This window comes from Varanus komodoensis, unplaced genomic scaffold, assembly GCF_004798865.1.
Source record: "Varanus komodoensis strain SLA01 unplaced genomic scaffold, ASM479886v1 scaffold17, whole genome shotgun sequence".
NCBI classification, from domain to species: domain Eukaryota; kingdom Metazoa; phylum Chordata; class Lepidosauria; order Squamata; family Varanidae; genus Varanus; species Varanus komodoensis.
The window spans coordinates 2,372,027-2,398,021 of record NW_025335505.1 but is presented as its reverse complement, the minus strand read 5'-3'; positions in this window follow the sequence as shown (position 1 = coordinate 2,398,021).

Genomic DNA, 25,995 nt, shown 5'->3' with positions numbered 1-25,995 from the left:
ACCTCTCCACTATCCACAAACAGAGGTCTTTTGTCTTTAAAATCCTGGGTGGCTTTTACTTTCTGTCCCAGTGCCATTAGCAGCAACAAGCCAAAACACAGGAATTAAGCAGATGAGACTTGGACTAATTGGGAAATACTTCTTCCACTGAAACTCAGCAAGTCAGCTTCTATTAAAAACAGAGATCAAAAGAGGTATCTTTGCTCTCATTTCACCTACACTGAGTGGGCTGCATTGCCTGCTCACCCTGACATGGCACTGAAATTTGTGTCAGCAGTCATAGAAAGAATTAAAGGAAGATTTGCTGCCAAATATTGTCTGCATACAGCCACAGAATAATACACTGGCCAAATTTAGCTTGTTTCCAAGCTTAATATGTCAAGTGTAGAATTCCTTAATGGTTTGCCACTGGAACTTGGCAGTACATTTCCCCGCAACCCACAAAAATCTATGGAGTGATGGCAGGAGTGCAGTCTGAAGGGGAGTCGAGGAGAGAGCAAGTAGGGCTTCAAAACATCCCAGAGTTGCCTCTGCCCCACATCATTGGATTTTTTGCTCTCAAGCAAAAACTTAAAGGGAAATACTCATTGTGAAAATAGAAAGTAGTGACATTGGAAGTTTCTCCTTTCCACACTCATCCACAGAGTCTACCATCACTTACCATGATGAAAAGAGATACGGAAATTAAGTGTGATGGAAGGAGTTTGAACAATGCTTACTGTCCTTGGAAAGCAAGTTCAAACCACACTCGAACGTTACCACCTGTATCCTTCCTAACATTGCAATCCTAAGCAAGTTTTATCCAAAGTAGGCTCCACCAGGCATCGCATGACTGACTCCCTAGTACATATGCTTTTTGTTGGTTATTTCGTTGGTTATAGAAGTGATTTGCCCATGACTGCATTCCATGCAACCCAATGTACACTTCATTTTGGAAGGTGCAGAGCAGATGTTACTAAGCAACTCTCTTTTGTTCCTTTCCAAAACAGCAAAGAAGGTTTTTCAAAGCGAGGGGTAGTTTTGAAGTGTTTTGCTGCTGTCAGCAGCATCATTTTTTTAAAAGATCTTGCCTCTGCACCTCTAACAGCAGACTGAGATGGAGAAGTTTAATGGATGAACTTTCCTCCTCATTTATCTCACTAAATGTCTTTGCCTCAATTTTTTCTTAAGGTATGGTGAGTAGACAAATTGGATGGGAACTTAGGTGCTAAAGTTCTCTATTTTATCACTAGTGATTAACAAAGGTCTCCAAGAGTGGTGATGTAGGAAAACCTTTCTTCCCTCCCGCCTTTCTTTCTTTTTTGGAGGACCAAAACAAATTGTAATCTTAAGCACTGATTATTTTAGATATCTTTGTGAACTGGGTTTCATGTTCAAATAAATCTCTTTCATTTCACACTTCAGGTAAATTTATGCTGCTGCACACTACAGTCTCCGTGATTCATGCAGAAACTAGGGATGTCAGAGGAACCTGTAATGGACTCAAATGAGTTAAGAGATTTTTCAGTCTAACCTGCTGATTCTGTAGCAGGTTAGATTCTGACTTTTTCTGAATCAAGCAAATTCTGTAGGTTTGCACACCCAATTTTTCACCTGGAGTGGGGATTTGTGCTGGTATGTATTAATACAAATGCACATTAACGCAAATTGGTAAACACAGAACAAAATTCTGTCTAAATCAGGCAATCAAACAAACAAACCCAATCTCATCAATGTGAGCATGACAGAATGAAAGGCTGCAGAGGTTACATTAAAACATAGATTAATGGGTTTAACAAAATCTGGGCAAATACATTTCTAAATGTGCAACCTAGAATTATAGTTAGATCATTAATTTATACCACTTTTCTTACTTGTCAGCAAGTCAAAGATTTTTAAATTTTATAAATATATGGTATTATGTACTAAGGTTATACCAAAACAATTTGCTTTTGTGTACCCTATGTGATTTTCAGAAGTTCAGCTAAGACTTTGGGCTTAACTTTCAACAAACCCCTTATCACTCATCCTAAATTGTTCCATGCCGGAGTCATTTACAAGAGTTGCAAACTAAGGCAGAACTATTGGCCCATGAAAAGAGGGGTGGGACCTGGTGATTGAATGGTTTGGCCTTCAAAACATACCAAGGCAGCTAGCAAGCTAACCTAAAAATTCACTGCTCTTTGTCCCTTATCTGAAGTGGATCCCTGCCTAGAGTGTGTTATGGTATCAATTATACATCTGTGCATGCCATCTATAATTAAAGGGTTGTTCTGTGTAAGACTGGAGCTGTAAATTTGTAGAGTGTTTATAGTGAAGTGGCTCATTATATCTTCAGGTACACGGCTGCATAGGCAGAATTCTTTACAGGTTGCTTTAAAGCAGGTAAGTCTACAAAGATTACTGTGTCCTTTGTTAAAATTAAAAAGAAATCCATTCCTATGCAGAAATTAAGGGCAAAAGTTGTTTGCAAAGGGTGGTAATTTTTCTAAAAAGCAATGGAAAAACCCAGAAAAAATGTGCTGTGTCTCTATACTATATAATGTTTGGTTTGGGTCTTTTAAGTTTGCCTTTGTTGCTTGATGGCATGTGCATTCATGTTGTTCCAATCTAATAATCAGGTTCCTGCTTGGGATGAATGCTAGAATTGGGACTAATACAGTTTTAGTAACTTCTTTGTGGACAGAGTTAAGACAAAATCAGACATTTTTTAGAGTGTATTCTTGAACTTTGTAGCAAATGCACAGAGTCAAGATGTTGTTGGACTCACGCTTTAATACAGCTGCTGCTGCTTCAGAGAACAGAGTCCATTTACATGCTTCCTTTCTACCTGACCATTGTAGGCCATATTGAGCCAGGAAAGCTTGGTTGCATAGTGAGAGACCCATGTGGGAGCTTGGTAATGATCCCTGTAGGGACTGCATTTGCACCCATTGGTCAGTGGAGTTTCTTCACCTGCACCAGCCAAAGAAGCAATGGACAGATTTTACTATTCTGCTTTTGCCACATTTCACCAACTATACCAATGCCTTTTGGTAAAAACACCAGTGATCTTAAAATCACATACCAGCAAAGTTGCTTAGGCTATGGTGGAGGGTGGTTGAGGACAATTTCATTTATGATAGTCAACTACTTAAATGTAGCTTGAGAGGGGCACCTCTATGCCTTTCCCTGTGTGTTTATATACAGGCTGACATCTCAATGTCTTATAATATAAAATGCAAACTGAAACCAATTAAAAGTTTGGGCAAATACTCTTTTTCGAGGGTGTGTAGAAGAAGCCGGCATGGTGGTCAGTGAGTTTTACAGTTCTAAAATTCCTCAGTCTCTTCATCTAGGTAAGCACTTCAACTCTTTTTAGCTCCATGCTCCTTTCTAATTCCCCACCGCCACCACCCACAGATGAGCAACCAGATGAGCTCTGACCAACTCTGCTATGGATGTATGGATTTTGCTAAATCTCATCTGTGTGCAATTCACAGATTTTCAGGCTTTTTCCATGACATCTTCCACTCATTGACAGAACCAGATTTTTTAAAAGCTAGAATTTTATTCCATTTATGCTAAATTCCATTAGCATTAATGTGTGCTGGTATGGAACTGTTAATGTGCCCTAGCACTTCTGCAACTTTAACGCCCTCAAGTTTATAGCAATGAGCTGAAGGTCAGTTTATAGATATCTGAGCTCATGTTGTTGTGGGTTTCTCTAACACCAGTATTCTCCTCTACTGTTCCCCAGTTTTTGTTGTTCCACTGCCTTCTCTTCCTTTCAACCTTCCGAAACTGTCTTGACCTCTGCAGCCATTGGATGTGAAGCCATTGGCTACCGAGCAAGTATTGCTGGCAGCCTTTATCTAAATACAATTAGATAATTGTTTCCCTCATAATCCCTACATATGATACTTCCAAGCAGAATATCTCAAATACTTGAGAAATTTCTCTTTAGGATCAGGAATGGGGGCAAACTGCTTTGCTTCTCATGTCAGCACACATTGGCCTAAATCATCCTTTGCAAATTAACACATGGAATACAGCCATCCTTTACTTTTTGTGCTCTCTGTATGTCATGTATTTTGTATCCCCTTAAGTAAAGGTAGCATGCACTCTAAATAGCAGGCATTACAGTGCGTGGTGTACAACAGCCATATAATGATGGAAAGTGCAGGGAAGCGTATTAGGGTAGGTGTATACAGAAATACATACAACTTTTTTGTGAACTTTTAAAGGATATTTTCAGACTGATGAGAAAAGAGTGCCAAATGAACTTGAACAAAGCAAAGCAGTCAGAGCCATACATACCTATTTAAAATATATATAAAAAACCCTTCATTCTATGTTTTCTTCTCTTCATCTCCAACATCATCTGTCTCTCCCCTGTTCTCTAGATGGAATAATCGCACTTCTGCGTCTCTTTAATACATAATGTCTCTCATTTGTTTCTCATGAAAGGGCAACACTTAGGGGTATATCTATGGGAGGAAATTAAATAAACTTGATGTGGTTGTCAAGGTTCCTGCAAGAAATCCTGAGAATCATAGACTGATTAACTTTGTTAGAGTGCTAATTGTGTCTACTACTACATTAAATCTCCAAAATATGCTATTAAAATAATGTTTCTCTGTGGAATAGAAACACTATAAGAGGTCTTTATGCATCTCACAATATCTTGTTAACATCGTGTTGCACAAGTGACCCCCCCATCTCTCCCTCTCTCTCTCCCTCCCCCCCCCTTTTTTTTTAAATGAAAGGGGATTTCAATCAGTTCTTCTCTTGCCTCAACTTACAGCTGCCTTTATTTCAATCTGGCATTTGTTTTATTTCCTGACTGATCTGATTTGAATGCAATCACTCTTGAGCAGGGGCAAATAAAGAACTAAAAATAGATATCTGGACCACATCCCCCCTTCTATTCTCCTCATCCTATATCACCTGAGTAATAGTCATCTCCTTTTAAAGAAAAAAACAAATATACATTTCTCAGAAATTAAGCAGTTGCTCCAGAAGTTTTCCAGAGTCTTGGAGAGGAAGGATTCCTATTTACATGAGAATAAAATAATTTAGGTTATAGGTAGCTTGTACAGGTAGTTTGTGATACACAAACAGGGCAAGAAGTTATGCTCATAGACCTTCATTGGTTTTCCTGACTTCACTTGTTTTCACATATTCACTGTCTCTTCATAATGTAAAATTTTACAGCTCTTGGATTCGCCGTTTATCTTAAGCTGTCCAAATCAAGGTAGTATGCAAAGTGCCACTTACATTAGGCCCATTTAAATAAATAAAATTTTATACTAACATTGGATACATATCCTAGGGTCAAGCTCCCAACACACGAATCATGCAGTTTGCAGCTGGCCACTTTTAGGGTAAGTGAACATGACCCCAACCCATTGACTTCATTGGAACCTTGTCTTGCTTTGCCCCTGCAAAGGAGGAAAGGGTTAATGTCCGCCTCCCAGATCACAGAGACCCCAGTCTGAAGCAAGGTTGTGTATACCAACTCTAGAATAAAGAGAAGGGACAACTAGATGCTAACCTAATGTGTAGTTTGATCCCAGTTTTATTCTCCAAGTCACCATCACCTCAGTCATCGTCTCCTTCAAATCACCATCAACAGCAATCTCGATATTCTGAGGCACATATGCACCCAATAAAGCATAATTCACACACAAATTGGAGGTATTGAAAAGCTTTACGAAACCCTAAAGTTTGCATAACTCCAACATATCTTTTAAAAAACACAATGGAAGAAGAGAAACCAATGTGAAACCAACCAACAGACCAATGTGGACTGATCATGTTCAGGGAATGTAGTGTGATTATTGGAGGGGGAGCAAGAAAATGAGGTGGGGGAGCAGATTAAAGAATTCAAGAAAAGGACATGTCCTGCTTACTGGAACTCTAAACAGTAACACCTGCACATGGCAACAATTGATTGCAGACCCCATTTGTTTCAGTTCTTACATTTTAAGGGGGAAATAAAAGGCAAAATTGTATATGAGAATAAATATGAGAAGAAACCAACATTTTCTTGGTTTAATAAAAAAAGTTGGGGCAGAAAGGGAATGCAAGCTAATATAGAACCAACACAAACTGGAAACAGAATGATTTGTTCACCTTTAAATCCCACAGAGTTCCTGAATGCCATGCTGAATCGAAAGGTAATTTTATTCTGGGCTAGAGTATGTGTTGCAGACAAGATTGAGCCTGTCAGATCTTATTTCATGTGCTTTATTTGCCTCACTGCTTTCTATCAAATGTTATTTTGAAAGGACTGCAGTGGATACAGAGCAGTTGAAGTTCAGTTGCCTAAAATGACCCAGGTCTTGACCTATTAGCATGGTGCCTGCATTTTGTAAATGACATTTCTTATTATGAAGGAAAGTAGAGGCATGATGTGTTGATGTTACTGAAGATTTCATCTCTGGTCAGCATAATGCAATTTCTGCTGTTCCTTCTGCTTTCTACAGGCCAGCGGTTCAGCTGAAATGTTTAGTATCCTCTGTCTTTTACCATAAGGCATACAGCTTCGCCCCAATGTTTAAAATGGGAAGCTGCTGCTGGAAAGCCCAATGAGAATGCAAACAAAAACTTATTAAGGTATAGGCTATAGGGATGTATGGATTTTCTAAAAACCATTCTGTCTGGCTTCATGAATTCATAGTCATCTGTCATTCTGTCATCTGCTCATTGACAAAACTGAATTTTTATTTAAAAAACTGTTCGGGATGCAGAATAATTGAATTCCACTTGTGCAAGGGGAAATTAAGTATGAATTGTTCAAATCCCACTTATCCAAGTCTTTTTGTTTGTTTTTAAACCTGTTGCATAAGCCAACAGGATCAATGCAACTTGGGGGGAAATCTGCTATTACCCCAATACTTTGACCTCTGGTGAAATATTATGGGATTTTCAAAGAACTGGTAATAATAGAGAACATCCTGGATGGAGTGAATGAACACATCCCTAGTTAATTAGCATTCAATACGGAGATGGACATTAGCCCTCCCAATATTTTGGCCTACAATTCCCATCTGCCTTTACCTGCAGGGCCAGTGGCCAGATATGGTGGAAGTTGTAGGTCAAAGCATTGGGAAGGCCACACAGTGAACACTTCTATATTAACTCCAGAGGCACCGACTTGGCAATAACATTGTCTATTGATGTGGGTTTTTCTTCATTTCTCAAGTCCATGTAAGCATGAACACTCGTTTAAGCACATGTTTCCTAATAAACTTTTGTACATTTATTACATTAGCATATACATTTATTACATTCCATCCAAACTTTCTTCCTTCCAAGGAATGCAAGGCAATTTACGTAATTTCCGTTCTTCTCCTATCGGTCTTATCCCCACAACAACTACCCTGTGAGGTAGGTTGGGCTGAGAGTCTGACTGGCCCAAAGTCACCCAGTGGGCTGCATGGATGAGTGGGGACTGAGCCCTACATTTCCTGCACTCTTAACCACTACACCACACTGCTCTGATTAAATTCACATGATTTCCCCTGCAGTTCTTTTCATAACTACATACATATTTTACATCTGTTCACCTAAAATATATATTTATATGAATTTTGTGTTAGAGAACTATATCAGAAACTGGACAGTCATCTAACTGGGATTGTGTAAACTGCTGACCTGTAACAGCAGAGGGTTGGCCCAGATGTGCTTCCCGACCCCTTCCAGCTCTGCTATTCTATGATCATAACATTCAGAGAACTGTATCCACTTGAAGATGAATGTCAATTAGGTAAATTAAAATTAAACTTCAAAGCAAAAGAATGCACTCCCACTTTGTTTGAGACATGTCAGTCATAGATGCATCCCAAGGAGAATCTGGTTTCATAATGTGGATCTGACATTGTTTGATAAGACCTACTGATAATACCATGTCATGGGTACATTTTGGTGGTTATATAAATCATGTGTTGGGATCACACCTTATTCTTTTTAATGGCAATACCTTTCAGTAGTGTGATTACATTTATGTTTTGTGTATCTGTGCAGCATTTTATTCAAAACTGACATTTCAGGAGGATTGCAATCTCATCCAAGGAGTTGTGTGTTGTTCTATTTGCTGCCTCATCCTAGTTCCATTTGTGAAAGTTGTGGAATCAGCTAGTGGAAAAGGCCCCACTGTGTGAGAGACTGGGATGCTGTGAAATCCAAGTGATCCCATGGTAACCGGTCACAAGGGTACAAGTTGTGAGATCTTCTGTACTGCCTAAAAGATACCACCTCATGTACATTTGCTCCAGTGCTCAGCTCAACCTTATTATCATCCCTCCCTCTCTTATTTGTGGCTGTAGATTTGTCTTCCTGTCAAGTAATATTGGTGACAGACAAGAAATGAGTAATTCCCATAGGAGAATCCCATCCAATCACTGGAAGATGAACTATCAAGACAACATTGAATCATATGCGTCATTTTCACTGTTGTAACTTTGGTTCTGCAAGTTACTGCTATGAATTTCCTTGATACAATATAAAACCTATTCTATATTGTGCTGATGTTAAAGTGGGGTAAATTATGTTTGTTTTAGCTTCCTCTAAATGATCTGCTAACACAGTATCTGTTAACAGTATCTGTCAACACAATAATATCTGTATATTAATATTTGTATGTAATGAAACATGAGAGTGTAGAGGAGGTAACATGTACTTAAGATCACTACAGGAAGGACAGAAAAAATTGTAGACGGTAAAAATTTTGAGTGTAATATCTTCCTGTGCAAGTGACAGTCCACATGAGAGTCCTAAACCTGAAGGATTATACCTCTGGAAGAACCTTATTTTCAAATGATGTATCAGACATGGTGTTGTTAGTCGCAAAGTTGTGTCCGACCCATCATGACCCCATGGACAACATTCCTCCAGGCCTTCCTGTCCTCCACCATTTAAGCTCACAGCAACTGCTTCAGTGACTCCATCCAGCCACCTCATTCTCTGCTGCCCCCTTCTTCTTTTGCCATCTATTGTGCCCAGCATTGGGTTCTTCTCCAGGGAGTTCTTCCCTCTCATTAGGTGGCCAAAGTATTTGAGTTTCATCTTCAGGATCTGGCCTTCTAAAGAGCAGTCAGGGCTGATCTCCTCTAGGACTGACCGGTTTGATCGCCTTGAGGTCCAAGGGACTCGCAGGAGTCTCCTCCAGCACCACAATTCAAAGGCCTCAATTCTTTGGCACTCAGCCTTCCTTATGCTCCAGCTTTCACAGCCATACATTGCAACTGGGAAAACCATAGCCTTGACTATATGCACTTTTGTTGGCAGGGTGATGTCTCTGCTTTTTAGTATACTGTCTAGATTTGCCATAGCTCTCCTCCCCAGGAGCAAGCGTCTTTTAATTTCATGGCTGCAGTCCCCATCTGCGGTGATCTTGGAGCCCAGGAAAATAAAATCTGTCACTATCTCCATTTCTTCCCCATCTATTTGCCAGGAAGTGAGAGGACCGGATGCCATGATCTTAGTTTTCTTAATGTTGAGTTTCAAGCCAACTTCAGGCAAACTTTTGCACTCTCCCCCTTCACCCGCATACAGAGGCTCTTTAGTTCCTCTTCACTTTCTGCCATGAGAGTGGTATCATCTGCATATCTGAGGTTGTTGATATTTCTCCCAGCAATCTTAATTCCAACTGGTGATTCATCTAGCCCCGCCTTCCTCATGATGTGCTCTGCATATAAGTTAAATAGGCAGGGAAACAGTATACAGCCTTGCCGAACTCCTTTCTCAATTTTGAACCAATCAGTGGTTCCGTGTCCAGTTCTCACTGTTGCTTCTTGACTCGCATATAGGTTTCTCAAGAGACGAATAAGAGGGTCAGGTACTCCCATCTCTTTAAGAACTTTCCACAATTTGTTGTGATCCACACCATCAAAGGCTTTAGTGTAGTCAATGAAGCAGAAGTAGATGTTTTTCTGGAACTCCCTAGCTTTCTCCATGATCCAGCATATGTTGGCAATTTGATCTCTAGTTCCTCTCCCTCTTCGAAATCCTGCCTGTACTTCTGGTATTTCTTGGTCTGCATACTGCTGGAGCCTAGCTTGTAGGATTTTGAGCATCACTTTGCTAGCATGTGAAATGAGTGCAATGGTGCGGTAGTTTGAACATTCTTTGGCATTGCCCTTCTTTGGGATCGGAATGTAAACTGATCTTTCCAAACCTGCAGCCACTGTTGAGCTTTCTAAATTTGCTGGCATATTGAGTGTAGTACTTTTACTGCATCCTCTTTTAAGATTTTGAATAGGTCAGCTGGAATACTCTCACCTCCACTAACTTTGTTGTTGCTCAGACTTCATAAGGCCCATTTGACTTCACATTCCAGGATGTCTGGCTCAAGGTCAGTGACCACCCCATCATGTTACCAGCCAACATAATAAGGGACTAGAGAGGGATAACTACTTGCACAATTGATATTTAATCTTCAGGATCTTCTGGAATGGGCTGTTAGACAGAAAAGTAATATTCATGGCTTTGTGCAAGATTAGTTAGAATTTAAGATTATTCTTTATGCTATTTATTATTTATTTAAAACTTTTATATTCCGTTGCCATATGCCTTGGCATCTCGGAACAGCTCACAATATATACAATGAAAAACAATAAAATCTTTATAAATAACAAATTCAATAAAAGATTATATAAATATGCAAATTAAGATGAATAGGCTTTGCATTCTAGATCTCATTATATGCCATTGGACCTATTTGTTGACCTGTATTAAATGCTGTCCATTTCCACTTGGAATAGATTATATCCCTTGTCAATTTTAGAATCAAATTGCATGGATACTATCCAAATGGGTGACCTGTGGTTCTCAGGACATTAAAAATTATAGTTTCTTCCACAGAGATGGCTTTTAGAGACATTTGGCATAAATACCTTACATTTTGATCCATTTTGTCATGCTAAATTGACATTGGTAGGAAAAAGTATTTAACTGGTAATTTGGAGGATAAGTTGATTTTACCTTGGATCAATTAGTGAAAGACAGTTATGGATTTTTGTCATTCTGGCATTGCATGCCAAATACCATTTGCCTACTGCAGGCAATACTTGCAGTTCCAAATCCTTTTTCAAGTACACATTTTTTTCCAATTAATGAAAATCATGATAATAATAATCCTCAGAACTGCATATTATTTCTAACCAAAAATATACACATTTTTCAAAGTCCGAAGTGTGAAAATGCAGGTATTCAACTGATACATGCAGATTTTCGAAGTGCATACTTGGACAAAGGTACACTTTTGAACTCAAATACAAGTTTGAGAAATCTCAAAAACAAAACCCCAAAAATTATTTCCTTATTATTTTTAGAGTTGTTTATGGGATATGATCACATTATTTAGAAACAAAGAAACTGAGCGAGTCAGAAGTGTCCTCCTGAGCCATCTAGTCTGACCCCCGGCTCCAGCCAGCTCCACTCACGACATGCCCACCATGTGCATATCTAGCCAACTCCCTCACTAATGGGGCCTTAACCACCTCCCATGGAAGCCCATTCCATGCCCTAGGAGTTCTAACTGTCAGGAAGTAGTTCCTGGGATCCAAATTGAACCTTTGTTCAAATGGCATTGTCAGGGCCTTCTTATCAAATGGTGTGAATGAATCACCAGGACCCACAGGGAAGATCGAATTGCCTTGAACCCCAGCAGTTTTATTGAAAGATCACTCAGGCCCCCTGCAGTTACTTACATCAACATGTTACTGGGTAGTAGTCTGCACTGCCAACTGCAAGCTTTTAGAACATATACAGAGTGTTTTATAGTTTTTGAGTCACATGGGACCAGTGGTTGGGCAGTTGATGACGAAACAAGGTGAACACAGTCAGAAGAAGGTGAGATGTCTGCAGAGGGGCTCAAAATACACTGGCATTTGATTTCAGGATATTAACATAATGATCAAGTCTTGGCATGCACATGAGAGTGATTGCAGTGCTGTTGACCTGGCAGCCTGACCAGTTCTTACCGATCAGCAAAACGATAGCCCTGGCAGCTTCTTGGGGGAAGCCATCAGCAAATACCAAACAGTACACTGGCTTGGAATGTTGGAGTGCTTCCTTGAGAAAGAGGAGTGCAGGCATTTTATAACATAAAGACACATAAGCATCCCTTTTCTGTCTGGATTTAGCTGAATTTTCCCAACAGCATCCAAACTGAACCTTCATTTGTGTATGACAATGCCATTTTCATGAACCCCTACTTAGGACTTTTAAGTGACTTTAAGACAGAGATTGGAATTGGAGCTTTGAACCAAGCAACCTTTGAGGAGACTCCCATTTCTGTGATGCAAGTCTAGAAATGACATTATTTTTTATGTTAGACTTTGAGAGTATACTGCTTTGAGAATACTTACTTAACAAACTTTTCCCAAAGCCTCTCTTACGTACTATTTCTGCCATACAAACCTAATCAGAAACCGTTGGTATGCAACAATGTGTGCATGCTGAAAAGAGAAAGAGCTCAGGAAAAAAATTGGAGTTTTTCAAAACATGCACACCAATTCTGGCAGAATAACAGCCAAAGCTCACTTTGAGTATCTCTGCTCTGTTGCCCATCTGGGGGAAGAAAGAATTCATCAGTTCTCCTTCTACATGTTGTAACTTGTACAAAATGTCTTCTATCAATCTGGGTTCACCTGTCGATCATGTGTGTTGGTAATGTGCAAACTGCCTTCCCGTTGACAGGCACAGCCTGCACATGTTGAAAAAGCGCTAATCATAAAGAGCCAAATGACACATCGAGCAGAGAGCCCTATTTCCAGCCATATGGGGAGGGCTGCTCTCACAATGTGGTTTGCTACATGTCTGCTCAGATGTCAGTCCTGCTGGGACTTACCTCCTGGGTACCAGGTACAGGATGGTGAGAATTGTATGAGAAATAAATTGCTGCTCCTTTTTTGGTCATGATTCAGTGAGTCGGCACCTTTCAAACTGAACACAGACTTGAGTACAGTGTGCTATTAAAGTCTGTTGTAATGTAGTTCACCAGCAGTCATACATCTGAAAAATGCACACGTGAATGATTGAATCAACAAGATAAGAATGTGTACATGTCAAAGATGTACACAGCTGATGTGCACATTTGGAATCATACAAATTTACATGCAAAAAGGGAAAAAAGCTTTTAACCTGTGATGGAGCTAGAGTTGGCATGAGTTTTGAGCTGGAGAATTCTGGTTCTTCACACATCTCTCAGCTGACACAAAGTCCCAAAAGGCCTATATTGTACATTGTGTGAATAAAATCACATATCAGACCACTTCCCTGAATACATTACAGTAGACAAACTAATGTGCAAAGGATTGTTTGTAGAAAAAGAACAGAGAACAGCTGTAATAATATATCACCAAACTTAAGCCCATGTAAACCCATCTGAACCAGATACTGCTGTAAATAAGAACTGAAACTAACTATGGAGTAGAAAATCACATGAGTCATATGATTTGATTTGATTTTTTTTTAATGCTAAAGAAGAAATGAATCTGAGGTGGGCTTTCCTTTATGACTGGAAATGACAGACTCAGTTAGTTTGGGAAAGGAAAAGCAAACTGACTTGGACCATGACCTTCTATGCCAAGTTAAAGACCAGAACAAATTTCTAATGCATTGAGTTATAAACCCCAGAAGAGCAGTTTTTATTGCAAAATTGCTGATGCAACCATAACCATAAGCTTTTGGGAGATGGTGACACTAAAATTTTGTTAAGCAGCAGACATAGGTGTCTGTACCTCTGAGCAACCAATATATCTTGAATGGTAAATGCTGAACAGAGGAAAGTGGAGGCAAAATGCAGCAATGATGAGCAAGTAATTAATGCTAAGAGCCAGCAGAAAGACAAGAAATCTTTTGCTGACTAACTATGATGGAGAAAATAGCTTGTATCAGATGTTACATTGATTTATTGGGATGCATATGGTATTTACATTTAAGTCATCCACTACAATTTCTGAAAGTGCAGGAAAATGATCTGTAGTACATCATTTGTCTGCTTTCTGTCAATATAGGATGGATGATGTAGTAACTTCAGTGGTTAGATGTGCAATTGGTTTCAGTTGGATTTATTACTGGTCTCTTATAATCAAATTCAGAGTGGAACTTGAGCATTCTTTTTACTTTTGGATCCTGGCTTGATGGCTTGGTATTCTTTTGCACAGGGCCATGTTCCCAAGTTGAACATGTTTAGTTTCTTTCTGTTTTTCATGACTGACAGCCAAGGAACAAATAGACTTTACTTGCTTGTGTAATAGTTTCTTGCTTGCGTATGCTATTAGATTGCAATCCCAGTTGTTTTTTTATTGGTTCCATCTACAGTTCATTACAAAGGTGAGGTACCTGCTACATAGTGTTAGGCAGCATGAGTCAGTTGCTTCAGGCAGTCAATGCTGCAAAGTGACTGTAAGATGTTGGAAGAGAGCCGTGTGCCACACAGTCTGCCTTCCATTCCCTAAGGTCGTCTGTTGCCTTCAGGTGCGGTGATGACAATTTTATCATCAGAGTGGAAGATTCAGCTCCTAGTCCAGTTGGCTTTTGTGCATGGATTGGAAGGGGGTGTCATCTTGCTCTTTGTCTCAGGAAGCAAAATTATTTTACCCATTGATAAAGTGTAGTCACGTTCTGGGTGAGAATGAATAAGGTCAACCTTGACTTAATAGGAAGTGGTATATGTAATGAAAGTGGTATAGCCTCTCGAATTCAAGCTGTCCCTTCCTGTTAGCTCACTTAGGCCATTGAATTATGGATCACAATGAACAATTACTTAATAACTCATGTTTGCTGGTTGTTCAGAAAGCCGAAGGACATTTTTGAAAACCTCTGTTTTATTTAATCTTTTGGGAGAAGCTGTTTGGTTTGGAAGCAGTATTGTTAGCATAAAGTGGTCTCTGTCCCTACTTCAGCATTCTCCTTGTGTATGGTATATTTATTGTCCCACACTAGCAATGAGTTGGAAGTGAGGGAGAGAAACACAAGCTTCTCAGTTGCAATTTTTCTCACATTCATTAAAAACAAGAAAGAGGTGGAGGAGGAGGAGAAGGAGGAAGAGGACGTTCTTTTTGCCCTGAACTTTTTGCATTTACCATGCACTCTTCTGCCCATCAGACTCCCTGCCTGAGCTGACGGAGATCGTCTCGGACCAGGTGTTGAGGACCCTCAGGATGCTCATACTGGGGGACTTCAACTTCCACGCTGTGGCAGTTCTGCCTGGGGTGGCTCAGGATTTCATGGCTTCCGTGGCAGCCATGGGGCTGTCTCAACATGTCACCAGCCCAACCTGTGAAAGAGGTCACATGCTAGACCTGGTTTTCTTGACAGGAAGAGGGTGGTCTGGAAGTGAGAAATTTGACCTTAACTTCTTTGTCATGGTCAGACCATTTCCTCGTGAGGTTTGAGCTCAGGGCTGATCTCTCCCTCTGGAAGGGTACGGACCCTATTAAGATGGTCTGTTCCAGGAGCTCTATATGGCTATAAAGCCCTAAACGGCTTGAGACCAGGATATCTGAAGGAACATCTCCTTCCTTACATGCCCTCCCACTCCTTAAGATCTGCAGGAGAGGCCCTGCTCCAGGAACCCTTCCTGAAGGAGGTAGGCAGGGTGTCTACTTGGAGTAGGTGCCCAAATTGTGGAATGTGTTCCCCAGAGAGGCTCACCTGGCACCGAGCCTATATTCCTTTTGGCGCCAGGTCAAAACCTTTTTATTTAAACGTCATTTTAAAAATTACTAATTTTAGTAGTTTAACAGTCACTTTTGATTTATTTTTTAATGGTTACATACTATTTTACTTTATTGTTTTATTGATTGTTCTTATTGGTTATCGGTTTTAATGCTGTAAGCCATCCTGAGATATTGTCGTAAAGGACAGCATATAAATGTTTTAAATAAATAAATGAACTTTGTAAAGTGTGGTAAATTCTTATCAAAACAGAGATGAAAGGAAAATTTCACGCATCTCTACTGCTATCAAATGTCAGCAAATCCCAGTTTTGTCTCTTTTTCAACCCTTCTGAGTTTGCTCTTTGGGATCTTCAGAACTTCATGCTGAATTTGCATTCCTTTCATTCCAGTGCAGAAGACAGCAAAACACTTTGTTTCCACTCACTGTCTCTGTGTCAACACAATACTCAGACAAATACGCTTACATAACTGCCGTTTCCTTCTTACAACTGGTACTGATGATACGTGCAGTGTAACAAAACATGACTTGAAGCTTCTGTTGATCTGGGTCTTAGCCTAGTATCTTGATGTTTGATGTACCAATACATATTCCCCATGTGACTCCTTTTTCTCCTCTTTGCACTGCTGCCAAGGAGGCACTTTAAAGTTAAGAGTATGAGGATCAGGGCTTAGTTGAAAAGCTGAAAATAAATCCTTTTGGCTTCTGTCGTTCTTAAGAGTAAAGGACATGACATGCAAATTTATTATTGCAAAGCCCTGACAACTTTATGTTCAGTGAACATAACCATCAGATACTTGTGGACTTTAGCAGAAGGGTGGTTGGAGCACTTCACAATCCCCTGCTTTTTTCTTCCATATCCCCTACTGTTGTCTCACCTGCAGGGCTCCAAATATGAAAGTGTTCTTTTAAAGCCAACGGGAGAAAAGCGCACAAAATCTGGGGGTGATTTTTGAGCAGGAAAAAACATGTGGAGTGGAACAGTTAAGCATCCCTCCTCCTTATCCAAATCAAAATCAGGTACTTTTTGATGACACATTCTGCACATATATAGAGAATGTGATGTAGGCCTGTGACAACCAGGGAAAAAACTAACTGAATTTCTCCAAACTTTACTTGACAGTTTGAGCTGATTCTCTCTAGTCCTTGCTTGTGACCTGTTCTTTTTTTCTTTTAAATTTGTATGAATACCAAAAATGTAGTTCATTTGAAAGTAGGGAGTTTTCCCCAGTTTTCTAAAGAATGAAAATTCTTTAAAAAAAAAAAAAAAGCACACATTAAAATGAACAATATAAGTTATGCATTTGTAAAAAGTCTACATTTTGAGAAGTGTGCACTGAAGTTAGAAAATGTGAACACTTAAGTGTTTTAAAAGCTGTCCATTTTTACTGTAAATATTTTGTAAATGAAAATTCAGGAAGTTATAAATGTTTTTAGAAAATATGTGCCTACAATATTTGTTCTCACATTTAGAGTTGTGAATATGGTATTTTGGAATGATTTGCAAAGTAATACAAAATTCTTGTTCATGCGTAAGTTAAATTTATCTCAGTTCCCTTCATGGATTCTGTACAAAATTATCATGCTTTGGGAAATTTGACAATTTCACATCCTAATACATTTGATACTTTTAAATATGATTCAACTCAATCCCATTTATCAAGAAATGTGTGAGTCTTTTAGAGGTTTTATTTAAAAAAAACTAACAACCCCCCCCCAAATAATCTTACCAATCACTAAATGTGCTTTGTTAGTTTTGTTTAGATGTGTACATGCAAACAACCTTGCCTTGCCCTTCCTCATTGCAGAATCATTTCATAAACTGCTGGTTTCCTCATGTCAAATCAAGGTTTAGCCAACTTATCCCAAATTAATATGAAGAGAAACTAACACGTTTTATCAGTCAGTACTCTCTTGAGGGAGGTAGTTGTGAAAATAGTTCTGATAATTAAATGACCTAGAACGGAAGTTTGTCACTCTTTGTACAGTGCAATTCAGACTGAAGCATTTAAGAAGAGCTCCCATGCTGCTGGTCTGACCGGATGGAACCTGTTGGATCAAGTACTTAATGTGTTCTTAGAATGTCAGCACCCAGTGCATGAAATAATGTGGTGGTTCAACTCCTTGTCCCAGTTTCTTTAGTTTTCCTGCCTGCCAGATTACATGTCATTGTACTGAATACCGATACATTGCCTTCCACACAACCCATGCTGGCCAGGTGGATGTGCTTTTTGTTTGCTTGGTTTTAAGTCCTTAACCCTGAAAAGGAACAGGTCATCATGAGCCACTGTTCTCATTCAAATGCTCCCTTCATTTTTCATCGGCTTCACTGGAGTCAGTGCTTGAGGCAGTCTGAAATGTTCTGCCACCTCAGCATTTCAGTGCAAGTCTAATAAGGATTAATGACAGAGAGAAAGTGAGCAATGAGGGCAGCTTTCCTTGGAAGGCCCATATCGGTGGCCACAATCCAACATAAGACCTAGTTTGTGCATCTTTGTTTTTAAATTCAATTGAAATTATTTGTCTTAACTGCAAACTAGCCTGTGGACAATGTGCGTCTTTGGATGTACAGACCTGGAAGCATTTGAGAGCACATTCACCCTTCCCAGGGGTGTTATAGGATTATTGTATATTGATCTGGCATTACTTTAGGGATAAATAATCAAGGAGGATGGAAAGATGAGGCAAAATTTTTGATAAGTCATTTCAAGAAGGCTGTGCCAAGGATTTTAAAAATGGTTGCTGAGGATTTGGAAATGTTGATAGGTAGCAGAGACCATGAGAGGACTCTGACTGATAACAGACAGAATTTTCATAGAGCCTGGGGGTGTGCAGAGAAGTCAAGGAAGGTCTGATAGGCCAGGAGCAGAATTCGCTGCAATTTTATAATTCATGGGACAAATCTGGCAGCTCATGGGTGGAACAGTGGAGACAGTGAAACACTGGTTGGGTAGCAACCCTTCAAGCTTAGAGCATTCTATTTTCATCATGAGGAAAAGTTGCCCCCCATCTCCAATTGCCCCCTCCCCCAGGCAAATACCTTTTTATGGTAAAACCAGAAGAAAAAGCCCTACTTACAGCTTGAAGGCACCAGACAATGGAGGTGGCTGGCAGAAACAGTGGCTTTGCCCGCAGTGACTCAGAAAACCCACCCCCTTCCTGCTACTGAATTCAGGCAATGTTGGCCTGAGACATTCTTCTGGCCAGCAGAAACCTACGTCTGATTCTGCCAGAATGCATACCTGGCACTGTAATTAAAATATAACATAACATGAAATGACACTTCTCCATGGCCACAGGTTAGGATAGCTGTGTCAGTTCATTTTCACAGTTCAGTTCCTCTCATTCCCTTTACGGAATGCCCAATATTTGCAGAAATAATCCCATCATATTGTGCAGCACAGCTGTGTGCATGGAAACTGTACTATGCCCAAATGGCTGCTGTCTCAAATGAGAATAAGGCATGAGTTCATGAACTGTCAATTTCTCTTGCATCTTCTTCTTATGTTCCTGGGTTTGGATATGTCTGCATACTGTAAAGAGGATGGCATGAATTACATCTCCATTTTATGTGTTTCCAGTTATATGAGATTGTATCTGTGGAGGCTCATTTCCTGGAGGATAAGAAGCAGAAGAGAGAAGCAGCTGCTTTATTTCTATCTCCTTGGTATGGCTACCAGTTAAGCAGCTGTGCAGAGTTAGCCCTTGTGTAAAGCAGAAATGTACAATTATTCTGGGCATGCTTTAGAAAACAGAAATTAAAGAACTAAGAAAATCTGTGCTGTAGCATTTGGCAGGACATGCATACACATGAGCAGGCAGCTCTCCAGGAGCCATTTGGTTCTCATCGACCTTTTGATTGCTCATTTTACATTGTGTCCTATCTAATGGTCAATTAAGCCGAATCAATATCCCACCCATACCTGAGGATGTAGCTGTCGAATAAATAACTGGACAATACTGAACAATGGGTTATATCAGTGTATCATTTATTTATTTTTAAAGAAGTGTGAGCTGCTTATTTTTATATTGCATCCTCCTTCAATTGAAGAACAAATCCTGTTCCTTACATAAAAATCAAAACTGCTAGTACCTTTGTCATCTGCCGAGTTTGGGTCAGGTAACCACTTCATCCCATATAAATAATAGTTGATAATAGGCAAAGAAGATTCTGTTAAAAAATGTACTACATGTGCAATAGATATAGGTGAGAGTTCTATTTCAGTTCAATTTTGATCAGAATTTAACAACATTTGCAAAGTTCTCTAGATTCAGGACTATTCAGGTGCAGGGTTATAGGATTATCTAGCTTTGAGTATATTCAACTGCAGTAGTGCTCCTGGAATGTCAGGAAGAAGGAATCTTCAATATGACTACCTTTTTCCTGGCATGGCAATTCTGCTCTGCCCCCTGCTTTGTTATCTTCCAGGATTTCTGAAACGTTGTTTGTATGGAATATGTTGACTACAAGTTAGACTTCGCTGTCCTCAAACCTCCTCAAGCTGAGGACTAACTTCAATTTTGAAGAGTCTCTCAAGGACCACACTCCAGTGATGGATAGACAGCTTAAAAGGGTTACAGTCGAAGCACTGAAAGAACCCAGCATGGTTTAGCTCAAAGCTCCTTATAGCCAAGCTTAAAAACCAGGGACCAGTTGGATGGAGCTAAAGGTGCTAGCCCTACTGGACATTTGATGCACACTTGATGGGGAGTGAAAATAAGGTGAGAAGGATTCATTAGTTCCACCCATGTGGAGCCTGGGCATAAATCTGACAATTTAGGCTACTCATAGGCTCTCAGTTTTCAAATCATTATAGAACCATAGAGCAATAGAGTTGGAAGAAATCATGAAGACCATCCGGTCCAACCCACTGCTATTGCAGGACACTAATTTACACCATCCCACTCAGATTGCGGTCCAGCTTCTTTTTGCATGTGTCTAGCCCATGACCTCTCTAGGCAACTGGTTCCACTGTTGTATTGCTCTGACATTTGGAGAACATTTCCTGATATCTAGTCTGAATCTGAGTTGTCACAACTTGAGTTGATTATACCATGACCTGCACTCTGAGAAGAGATCTTATCCTTACTCTTTGTGACAGCTTTGGGGTACTTACGAAGTGATATTATGTCTCCCCATCAGTCTTTTCTTCTCAAGGCTTGAACATACTCACTTTTCTCAGTGTCTCCTCCTAGGGTAATGTTTTCAAATCCTGTCTCATTTTTTTGTTACCCTCTGGACCCTTTCTAGTTTTTCTGCATCTTTCTTAAATCTTGGTGCCCAGAATGGGACACAGTATTCTGGATGAGTTCTGACTAGTGAAGAGTATAGGGGAACTATTACTTCTCATAATTTGGAAATAATACTTCTATTAATTCATCCCAAAATAGCATTTGTCCTCATTGTGACTGCATCACATTGTTGGCTTATCTTTAGCCTGTTGTCCACATTAACTCCAAGATCTTTTTCAGTTCTGCTGGACTGCAGCATTGCCCTAGTATTCTCTTAGCTGATTCCAACCTTTTTCCACATCTTGTAGCAACTTAAAAATAAAAGTCCACGTTAAAATTTGCTGCATTTTCTTCTCCTATAAAGTGAGTTGTATGTATTCTTCACTGGATGTATTTGCACACAATTTTCTTTCTGTGCTTTCACATTTTTTTCCACTAATGTATCTATTTTGCATTAATGAACACCTATTTTATACTTTTTTTTTCTTTGCACCAGAGAATTGAGCCATAAAATTCTTTCAAATGTATGCCACAGAGGAGGTGTGTTCTGATTCACATTTCGACCTCAGATGGGTAAAAGTGTTACAAGCCCCCACATCTTGAGTGTAAAGCCATTGGAAGAAAGTATGAAAATAGGTATACATGTCACTGCTGTTACCTTTTGTCTCAGGTAAAAGGAGAAAAAAGTACATTATCTCTCTGTATGTCAGAAAACAGACACAAAGCAGAAAGAGACAAAGAACATCAATGCATTTGGAAGAGTCATTGGGAAATTAGTAACAATGTTCTTGAGTAAAGGGAGGTTATAGCATGGCAGTGCAAGCATGGCAGTTCAAGCATGGCAGTGCAAGTGTACAAGTGAAACTGCATAAACATCAAAAAGAAAGCCTACAGAGCAGCAGATAGGAGTACATGATAAAGTATATTTCTAGGTTTCTAAGAGATGGCAGTATTATTTTTCAGTCTAACTGACATTAGCTTGTCTACAAATAATGCTGCCAATGACAGAATGTTTATTACTTTGAATTAATTTTGGTTCCTGCCTCCTAGCTGAGCGGATCAGGGGAATCTGCCCCAGTTGGTCTAGGGACTCTTGGATACCAGCTGCCAAGCTCCCAGCCAGCAAGTAATCAGAGCAAGTGAACAGAGAGAGCTAAAAGGAGTTTGGCAGTAGAGTTGGATGAGGAAAGTCAAGGGAAGAGTCCTTAACTTTTTCTTTTTTCCTCTGAGATTTGTCCTCCCTATGTTTCCCTCCTTGTAACATACTTCCATTTACTGGTAGAATTGTGTTGTTAACCTTCAGGGAAGACAGGAGAAAGCACCAGTTTTTTCAACAGGCCAGCAAGCTATAATTAAAAAGGTAGCAGAAAAGAGTGACTGAGAAGACTCCCCAGTGGTGCTGACCTGAAGCATCTGTGCAATGTTCGTGTCCCTGCCTGAGATCAGCGTGGCCTATGCGTGCAGCATGTGCAAGCTTGTAGCCTTGCCAGAGGAAATGGTGAGAGCAGCAGAGCAGCGAGTGATGGAACTGCAACAGCTAAGAGTGCTACAGAAGCCGGAACTATTTGTGTATCTATTTATTTTTATGTGATTTACATGCCACCCTATTACTCATAGGCTCTCTCTCTCTATGGCACACACACACACACACACACACACACACACACACACAGTATATATATATCTCCTAACTCTGAGCTAGCAGTAATTGAACAAGAAAGGGTTCTTAGGGTAGTGATGGATAGCTGATGAAAATATCTCAAGACATTTGTAGGGAATGGGATAGAAAAGCTTTTCATAACTAACTAACTAACTAACTAAATGTACTGCTTCTGTGAAGAAGGCAAACTCCATTCTAGGCATAGTTAGGAAAGGAATGCCCCTCCCCCCAAAAAGCAAATCAGAAGGGGTCTCCTGGGCCATCCAGTCTGGCCCCTGCTGATTAAAAATGCCAGGGGATTCTGGGTGTACATTCAAGGGTGGCATTCACATTCTTAACTGCTGCATCACACTACTGGCTCACTACTGCTATTGACAAGTACCCTGAGATCCCTTTCACAAGTGTTCACACTTGTCCCTGGCACCTATTTCTGAGTCACAAGTGCAAGACCTTGCACTTATCCTCATTGAATGCCATCCTGTTCCCCCATCTACTTCCACAGTCTCTCCAGATCTGGATATCCTGCTCCTTAGTTGTGGCCACCACCCCCGTGTTGGTATCCTCTGCAAATTTGGTCAGCAGACTCATTACCCCCTCCTCCAGGTCATTGATAAGGAGATTCAACAGAATCAGTCCAAGAACTGACCCCTGGGGGACTCTGCTTGTCACCACTTGCCACCCTGATGATTTCCACTGATAGACACTCTCTGCTTACATTCTGTCAACCATGCTCTGATCCATCGGACAGTGCATCAATCAGTCCCAAAGCTCATCAGTTTCTCAACCAGGATATCATGTGGCACCTGGTCAAAGGCTCAGTCAAAATCCAGGACAACCACATTCACTGTGTCCCTCCATCGAGTCACCTCACAACCTTGTCATAGAATTCCACATAGAATTCTGTCAGGAACTATTTTTGAGGAAGTCATGTTGCATGGCTGTCAACCCCCCTTCCCTATGTAGGGTTTCTAGAGCTTTCCTTATTATGAGTTTTACCATCATCTTTCCCAGAATGGATGTTAGACTACCTGTCCTGTAATTCTGCTTGTCCCCTCCGCCACCCTTTTTGAAGACTGGGACCACTGATGCTAACCTCCAACCCTCTGGTACTTCTCCTGAGTTCCACAAGGCCTCAAAAATGAACACCAATGGATGTGAGAGTACCCCTGTCGATTTCCGAGGTACCCTCAGGTGTAACCCACCAGGACTGGCCTCCTTTGTAACATCCAGGACCCTGAGGAACTCCTCAGCCTTTAGGGGAGTGGCTCCAGTCTGTGCTCTCAGAAACCCAGCCTCATCTGGTCCTCCAGGTAGATCTCCCCCAACCTGCTTCGGGGAGAATACAGTAGGAAAACAATCATTTGACAGCTGTGCCTGTTCCCTTACTTCAGTTACCAGATCCCCTCCCCTGCTTTTAAGCTGCTCCACTGCCCATCTCCCCTTCCTCTTACTATTTACATAAGAATAGAAGCCCTTTTTGTTGTCCCTGGCATTCTTTGCAAGTCTCAGTTCATAATCAGTTTTAGCCTTGAGAAGATGCTTTCTGCATCAAGCTGCCTCTCCCAGGTATACCCTTTTGGGCCCTTGCCCTAGTGTCCAAAATACAAATCTTTGGTGTTACTGCACTTGGAGAGTTCTGGTCACCTTACCTGAAAATGGCAATTATTCAGTTGCAAAAAGTAGAGAGAAGGGCAACAAAAATAATCAGGGGACTGGAGCAGCTCCCCCATGAGGAGCTGCTCTGACAAGCTGAGACTTTTTTCTATGCTGAGACTTTTCAGCTTAGAAAAAAGGGAAAGTAAAGAAAGATATGATAGAGGTGCTTACTATAATGCATGCTATGGAGAAAGAGGGAGACATTTTTCTTCCTCTCCCATAACACCTAGAGTAATCCTATGAAACTCACTGGTGGGTGGTTTAGGACAGATAAAAGGTTTTTTTTTCATACAGAACTTATTTAAACTATGGATTTGCTATGATGGGAAGTGGTGGCATCTGCTGATCTGGGACTGGACAGAGTCATGAAAGAGAAGTCTATCAGTGGCCACTAGCCTTGCCGGCTATGGGCTACCTCCTTGACCAGAGCTGGCCTGCCTACATACACCAGTTGCTGAGGAGCTTGAGCAGGAAAAGGTCTTGCACCCATCCTGCTTGTAGGATCCTGTGGGCAGCTGGTTTGCCACTGTGTGTGCTGAAAGCTTGACTAGATGGAGCTTTGATCTGATCCAGCTTGGCTTTTCTTAGATCCTTATGTTCTTAAAGTCCTGACTTCAACCAGAACAACATGCAGTGTCCTTCAACAGCAGGCGGTTGGACTTGATGGCCTTCATGGCCCCTTCCAACTCTACTAGTCTATGATTCCATGATTCTATGAACTATGTCCAGTGTCATCTAGTGACTAAACCATATAAAGATGACACTATCCATTCAGGAGGGATACAATTAAACACTTTTAAAAGATAAGTTACTTCTGCTTATCTTCTGACTGTTCTGCAGTCATTCCTAGGTTCATTTTGCTGTTTCCAATTAGTAGGTTTCATGCTGCTGAATATCATTAGTCATCATCATCCTGTTGTGTTCTGTTATTGTTTCATTGGTTAACTTTGGTTTTGATTTTTTTGAAGTACCACCTTATAGCTGTTTTTAGACCCAAAGCCAATAAAAGAAATACACATCTAAGATGCCTAGATGTTTGTGGAGCCTGACAATGGATTTAAAACTGGAATCTGGAATGGACCCAGGCTAATGCAGCCTGGTTAATAGAACATTCTATTAATAGAATATTTTGTCTATGATTCCTGAAATTTAGAAAATGGAGTTTGGTAAAGGAGACATAGAATGAAAAATGGAACTCTAGAAGTTCAAACATTTGAGCTGGACTTAAGCTAGGAAATTATAGTGACAGTCAAAGCAACTTAGACTTCTGTGCAAATCTGTAAGAGTATTTATGTGTGTGGGTGTATCATTTTAATGCAATGATAGTAGAGCTTTTGCATCTGGATTCAACACAGTTGCTTAAACCTTTTCCATTCATAACCACTGATGTTATGAATTGGTTTAATTGTTCTATCAGCATTTTTCTTATAGTGTTGACTGTCGACCTGACATGAAACAAGGCAAAAACAGCCAGTTCAAGTACATTATCCACAGAAACAGGGATATCTGGAGAAACTTAGAGGACAATTGTATCCCCAGGCTTTCCCCCCCACCATTCCAGTAGGTACTGCAAAAATACAGAGGAGTCAGCAGTCCATGTGAACTTTTACAGTGGGGACTCCAATTTAAATCTATCTTACATGAAGTACGTATAAGAGTTTCCACAAATAAGCTATTTAAATGTGGACCTCCTGTTGGTATGTCACAAACAATTGCAGTTTTATCTGTTAAATCCAGATGCCATGGGAAAGTGTCTCAGAGGCATTTATTTTCTGTCAGCAATATTTCTTTCCTGA